Genomic DNA, 7773 nt, shown 5'->3' with positions numbered 1-7773 from the left:
CATAAGAAAAAATGAAGCTAAACTATGACAGAAAGTCAAAAGAGAGAAATTTTACTTGTGGTGAGAGAGTGTTAGTTTTGCTTCCCATTCCTGGTCAGCCACTGAGAGCAAGATATCAAGGTCCATATGTTGTTGACAAAAAGTTTAGCAACACAGACTATGTCGTCCTGACGCCTGGTCGTCGTAAACAAAAGAGATTGTGTCATGTCAACATGATTAAGAAATATCATGACAGGTTAGAAAACAAACATGTCAATTGTATTGCCACACTCTCCCCAGTTACTGATTGTACTAAAGACAACTGCGAAAATGTTGACAACATTGGTGATTGTGTTAGCAATGTGAAGTTTGATTATCTTAGTGATAATGTTTCACCAAAGTTGAAAAATTCTGATGTGTTAACTCACCTTGATGAGAAACTATCACATTTATCCCCTGAGCAGAGAGTTCAAATGTCAGATTTGCTTTATGAGTTCAAGTCAAGTGTTTTATTTCGTATGAAGGCCATCGGCCCATATACAGTTATACAGATACATACATATATACGTTGAATGATACACAAGTACACTGTAAACACGCTTATGACAACATAAGAGGCACCATGGGATACAAATGTGCTATCCATTAACCAACCGCTGACGTAGCTCAAAGCTCAAACATAAATATTTACAAAGACTATTCAATAACTCAGATGATGTGGAAGACAGTAATTGCTTGAATTTATAGGTAGACGGATTGTGATTATACATTTGTGGTAAATAATAGGTTCTTAGATTATTGTAGCATTCACATATAAGGATAAAGTGAAATTCATCTTCTATTCCCTTATTACATATAGAACAAATGCGTTGATTAGAATCAACTCCCAACCACCGTCCCTCATTAGCCTTTAGTTTTAGAATGCCCGCTCTGATCCTAGTAAGAATATTTCTGTATTTTTATTTGTTAGCATAGTCAGATATTTTTCCGGCTCTAATAGGCTTTTGTATTGTCTGTATAGCTTATACCTTGAACTTTCTTCCATGGTACTATTCCATGTCTGTATATACATGTCAACTGCGACTCTTTTGAACATTTGAAAAAACTGGGATTCGTTACCAACACCTTGAAATAACCAAACATAACCAAAGCCATATGAAAACAATAAATTACGCACATATGAAATATAGTTAACATATCCACAGTTATCGTAATACATTAACATATCATAAGCTTTTTTTTATTCTTTGTTGATGCATATTTACCAGTTTAAGCCAGTATTTTATAAAACGACACTGTGCATTTATATACAGTGGGTAACGTCCACATTCACCATAAACAATCACATTTGGTGTCTGGGGACCAACATTTAGGAACTTCTTACATGCAGTTAAATGTACATTTTCAATCTTATAAAATTTATTAATGCCCCACACTTCGGCACCATACAAAAGAATTGGCTGAATTTGGGTATCAAATATTTTGAAAAATACAGAATAGTCAACATCATCCAGTTTATGTAAGTGGTGTAGTACTTCTAGCAGTGCCCTTTTACCCCGAGATGATAAATCTAATGTACATGTATTGAATTTACAAGAAGATGAAAAAAGAATACCTAGATATCGATAGAGTCAACTGTTAAAACACGTTCACCTTTAAAAAACCATTTTTCATTTCTGGCTAACGGTCCACCTCTCCTAAAAACAACAATCTGGGTTTTCTCTAGATTGACAGTCAACCCCCACGTGTCGGCATATGATTCTAGAATTGTTAATTGCCTTTGTAACCTCGATATAGCGTCAGAAACTAGAACAGCATCATCGGCAAACGGTAATAACAGGATTTCTAGCATATCTGGAAATAATTGCACACCACATTTTCCGTGTTGTGTGATTTCTAATGACAATTCATTGATAAAAAACGAGAAGAGGAGTGGCCTTAGAATACATCCCTGCCTTAATCCTATTGGGCAATCAAAATAATCTGATAAAATATTATTACTTTTTACACAGGCTTTAACCGAATTATTAATAGTTTTCAGTGCTCTAAGCATCTTTCCATTTAAACCAGTTGCATAAAGACATTGCCATAGTTTTTTACGGTCGATAGAGTCAAAGGCCTTTCGGAAATCGACAAAGGCGACAAATACCTTCGTTTTCTTCTTCAGTATGGTTTTCTGAATGATAGCATATGATGTGAAAATGTGATCTGCTGTTGAACATCCGTTTCTAAAACCAGCCTGAGTTTCTGTCAATTTGTCTCTTAGGGTAGCCCAATTTGTCAATCTTGCATTAAGTATGCATGTGTAAATTTTACTCAAAGTGCAAAGTATAGATATCCCTCTATAGTTGTCAGGATTGTCTCTATTACCCTTTTTATGTAGAGGGATGATAATTGCCTTTGACCACTGGTCAGGAAATAAAGCATCATTGAACAACTTGTTAAATAATTTGCCCAAGAACGGGATAATAACGGTTTCTGAACATTTTAACATTTCAATTATGATATGATCATTGCCTGGGGATTTACCATTCTTTAAGTGCTGGATTGCATCATGAATTTCTTTATTAGTTATGGGTGCTTCAAGAATGTCTACATCAAGATCTTCAAGTAGATTGTCATCTTGGACGGATGTATCATTATTAGCGGCAAGTAGATCTATGCTTTGAAATACATTCTTAAAGTGATTCAGTCAGCTATCAAGTTCAATATTACAGTTTCTGTTATCACGTCTGGAAATATTCTTTACTCTTTATATTTGTTTCTCATCTTGAAGTAGGCACGTTTATTATCACATGATTTGTGACGTCTAAATCATCTCAAATGCTGTCGTGCTTCTCGCTTAGCTTTTTTACATTTCAGAGTATAAAATCCTGTGTTATCGCCAACTGACCTACTTTTAAGGGATTTTTTCATACATTGAGATGCGGAATGAACTGCTTTCACAAACATATCTAAACTGTCAACTTCATCCACCATATTTTGAAGTGAGGGACATGAGTTACTCAGGGAATTTAAAAATTCCGATGCCTTGTTATCATTCCACGTGAAAGTAAAACTGCCTTCGGCATGTGACATAGGCTTAAAAGATATATCATTCGCAAGTTTACGAGTAGAAGCTGTTACCGAGTCGACACAGAGAATCACGGGCATATGTTTAGATTCAACTCTAGAATCGACTATAACATCATGTGGGATATAGAATAAATCAGCAGTACCAATAAAGTAGTCAACTACGCTACAACCTTGTTGGGATATATAAGTAAATTCTCCTGTATTGTCACTTGGCGTTTTGCCGTTAAAGATATACAAATTATGAGAAAAGCAAAAGTCAATCAGTTTACGACCAAAGGTGTTTACAGAACTGTCGCATGAATGTCTTTCATTTACAGGCACTGAGGGTTCCTCCGGGAATGCAGCTTCGTCTAGACCGTGAAGGTCAAGTGTGTCTGGTGGATTGTTATGGACACCTACACGAGCGTTCAAATCTCCTCAAATGATGACGTCACATCCGTGGTCTGAATGGTCTATCAGCCACTGGTCAATATCATCGATAGCGGTTGTGCCGTCGGCTGCAACATAAAACGTTGAGCCGATAGGAGGTACATATGTTGCAAATACAAGGACATCTTTATTGGTGCCAACTGTACTTTTATCCAGTTTGATACAGACAACATTGTCAATATCTAGAGAAATGTGTTGGCATTTACTAGCTAGAGTGCTTTTCAACAAAACGATCACTCCGCCAGATAATCTTCCAGCCTTTGCTATTCTATGAGCTTTGGATATGTACAAGTCGTAAGCAGAGAACTGGGTTATTGCTGTTAAATTATCGAGAAATGTTTCCACTAGGCAGATAAACTCAAAGTTATGTATATAAGCAATAAAAGCGGGGTTGTCGACCTTTGACAGAAAACCCTCTATATTCCATGTTAAGAATTTAAAACTGTAGTTGGAACCTAGTACACCTGATATATGCTGTAGATCTTCAATCTGGGCCGGAGTTCTGTCACTTACTTCTTGATGTGTCTGGTCGAACTGATGTTGTTAGCCATGATATATATGTAGGTGATGCTCTGCCTGTAAAACAACACCCATATCGGATGAATCCAGTGAAGCGTGAAATACTGCGGAAAGAGGTGCAATACATGCTGGACACTGACATCACTGAACCCAGTGACAGTCCGTGGAGTTCACCATGTGTTTTGTGCCGAAGAGTGGAGGTGGTTCACGCTGCTGTGCTGACATGAAAGCTGTCAGTGCACTCTCACGAACTGATTCGTATTCTATTCCGAGAATGGACGATTGCATTGATCGCATTGGTCAAGCTAGGTATATAAGTAAATGTAATAGGACGAGTCTGGCCATCAATGGACTTTGTGTTGTGTGTTTTTATAAAAAGGTGTTCCGTGGAAACTTTAATGGCCAAGCTCGTACTGCCACCCCAGGTTCTTTCCACTTTTTGTTGCGGGGTGAATGACAACTGAACTCAATATAGTTTTAACAAAGATTATTTATTACAATAACATAGTGTAAATAATTGCACCTATAAGAACCTTAAAGCTTTATGAAAACATAACACAGAGGCAAGTCAGAAGCATTTCCCACAACTAATACCAACCTGACTAAGTTCTGCAATAAATACAATGTCTCACAGAAAACATTCACGAGTCAGGTCTGGTGCCCGCTCGATTCAACAGTAACATGCATCAACAACCCGCAACGTCTACATGCCACTTACTTAGAAGTAACCAACTAACTGCTATAACTCAATGTGAGACAACAACTCACGACTGCTACAAACTGTAACACGACTGATGCGAACTCAGCTAGGTTCTGCAGTAAACATCTAACCGCTACAAGTCAACGTGGGACAACAACTCACGACTTCTACAAACTGTGTCACAACTGATGCTAACTCAACTAGATTCTGCAGTAAACTTGCAATGAAAAAAGTGCTTAAAATCCTCCCGCAAAAACTCAACTAAATCAGACTCTACATACGACTTTTACTTTCCTACTTGCTCTAACCTCTACTATTTTATAACTAAAACGGAGTACATGGAGTCACTAAGCTGTCATAAATGAATCCATTCACTCTGTTGGCACTACATTATCTCTAACAATTACAACTTTATTGTTAATCAAACATATCAAGAGGGGGTGGGAAAAGGGTTTCGTTCTGATGCAGAACGTACGGAGTGGGGAGCTCTCACCTCCAACCAGTTACTGGTCGTCACGGACTCATTAGTGACAGGCGCTCCAGCGCTTATATACCCGGTCCGAGCGACTACCCGGATGAAGAAAGTTTGGCTATCAGTGATTGGCCTGGATAACTAAAACATGTGGCATTTAGCCACAACAGACGAACTGACGGACTGACCGACGGACTGACTGACTGAACTAGGAAAACATTCGAAGCACTCAACAACGCTACCGGAATACACGCGAGCTGCAACTCTCATCAGTGCCCGTAAGCATTGACGAGTTACAGACTCTTTTTTATCGCATACGTTTTACTGAAGGACTTCTGGCAGATTCCACTCACAGACCGTGCAAGGAAAATATCGGCATTCGCTACTCCAGATGGACTGTATCAATACAAAGTGATGCCGTTTGGTCTGAAGAACGCTCCACCAACGTTCCAGAGACTTGTCAACAATGTCACATCAGGCCTTGCCCGTGTCGAGCCTTACATGTATGATGTCATCGATTATTACGACATGGAGTGGGATGACCATCTGAAAAGGACTCATGCTTTCTTCAAAATACTGTCTCAGGCAATGTTAACTGTGAATCTCACCAGGTGTGAATTTTGAAGGCACAAGTTGAATTTTAGGGCATGTTGCAGGGCACGGCCAGGTACAACCAGTTCATGCTAAAGTTGAAGCAATTGTACATTTTCCAGTGCCTCAATCTAAGAGAGAAGTCATGAAATTCTTGGGTATGGCTGGCTATTACAGAAAGTTTTGTCAAAACGTCTCAGATGTTGTATCACCACTTACCAACCTTTTTGGGGAAAAGGTAAAATTTCAGTGGGATGGCAGTTGTCAGACTGCATTTGAAAAAGTCAAAGCCATACTCATGAATTCTCCAGTATTACAGGCACCAGATTTTGAGAAAGTATTTAAGTTGCGAGTTGTCCTGATTCAAGAGGATGATTCAGGAACTGAACATCCAGTTTGTTATTTTTCAAAGAAATTTGACGAGTAACATATGTCATATTTGGGATTTCACTTTCTCAGTAAAGTACAAATTCTAGTACTTTTTTGGTTGAGTCCCATCCGGGATTCGAACCCGCACACAAAGTCAGCCGCCTAACCCGCTCAGCCACCGCCCCTTCCACTGAGCGGGTTAGGCGACTGACTTTGTGTGCTGGCGAGTAGGTGCCTGACTCTGAGGGTGCGGGTTCGAATTTGTACTTTACTGAGAAAGTGAAATCCCAAATATGACATATGTTGCATTTGACCACTTTCTAAATGGCATCGTGTAATCAAATTTGACGAGCACCAAAGAAATTATTCTACCATTGAGAAAAAGACATTTTGAAGTGCACCTTGGTACCACCACTTTCACAATTGAAGTGTTTTACTAATCACAATTCCTTGACTTATCTTCACAAAATGAAGAACAAGAACCAAAAACTTATGAGATGGAGTTTGACCTTGCAAGGGTTCAATCTTGCGATCCAACACATTAAAGGCAAAGACAATGTTTGTGCTGATGCACTTTCCAGGATATAAATGTATGATGACTTGATAATGCTGTATGTATGTACATTATGTCACAGTAATTCTGCAAGAAGTTTTTCATATTACTCATATTATTATATGTCATGTTATTATATTATTATTGCTATGATTGTAACAGAAAGTTTCTACGAAACTTTTTTTCCTCAAGAGGGAGTGTGTTAGGAGAGTGTGTTTTCCGTGATTTGAGTTGTTATTAATTATTATTGCGGTACTTGTTATTGGGTTACAATATTAAAGGTTTTACTGTTCGTTATTATGGGTCACATTTCCTACGGAAAATTATTTAAGTGGTACGCCTCTAAGGCAGTATTTTAGAGTTACCTCTCTTTTGTAAAACAAATAAACACGAAGCGACGACATTGTTCTATATCTCTCCACGTTGGTGGCGATGGTTATGTGCTCGAAATGACTGAAGGTATATGTATGGGATGGTTGCCGTGTTGGGACGGACACAGTCACATTACGTTACACCATCATCAATCGCTGCCAACACTTCATCTCCATAGCCACCGTCAGACTGCTTACTGTGTTGCATTCTGTATGACTGTTTCTCTCTCCCGCTAAGACTTTCGTGTGTTTACTACATATCTTGTGACACATTGCCTTAGATTTTGTCTCATTTGTATTGTATTTGAAATCGATATTGTATAATTGAATTGTGACTTTGTATAACTTGCTCTCTTTACTAAATAATACAAACTTTGAATGTTTTAGACTTGTCTTTGCTCTGTTTTGCTGGTTCACAGGGGGTTTGTCTGGGAAAATTCTTAACCGTAACAGTGTGTGTGTGTGTGTGTGTGTGTGTGTGTGTGTGTGTGTGTGTGTGTGTGTGTCCACAAGATCTTCGCCGTTCCACGACTCTTCAGGTGGTTAATGAAAACTAAGTGTCGTCATAGGCGCCGCACAGCTGTAATAGATAGGTCATCATGAGTATGACGTTACAGTTAGTGACAACAGCAACCCTACTGTTACCCATGACTACGTTTTACGTCTCCCGCTAATATGCCGATCAAATGCCGGTAATAAACAATCAAGAGGTAAA

The 7773-nt window shown here is 38.6% G+C and overlaps 1 pseudogene; it reads right to left on the bottom strand.

The window, feature by feature from the left end:
* Nucleotides 1-617: 617 nt before the first annotated feature.
* On the bottom strand, nucleotides 618-4290 carry LOC137265186 (uncharacterized; annotated as a pseudogene).
* Nucleotides 4291-7773: the final 3483 nt, after the last annotated feature.

This window comes from Haliotis asinina, chromosome 1 (genome assembly GCF_037392515.1).
Source record: "Haliotis asinina isolate JCU_RB_2024 chromosome 1, JCU_Hal_asi_v2, whole genome shotgun sequence".
NCBI lineage: Eukaryota > Metazoa > Mollusca > Gastropoda > Lepetellida > Haliotidae > Haliotis > Haliotis asinina.
This window is presented reverse-complemented; position numbering and strand designations above follow the sequence as displayed.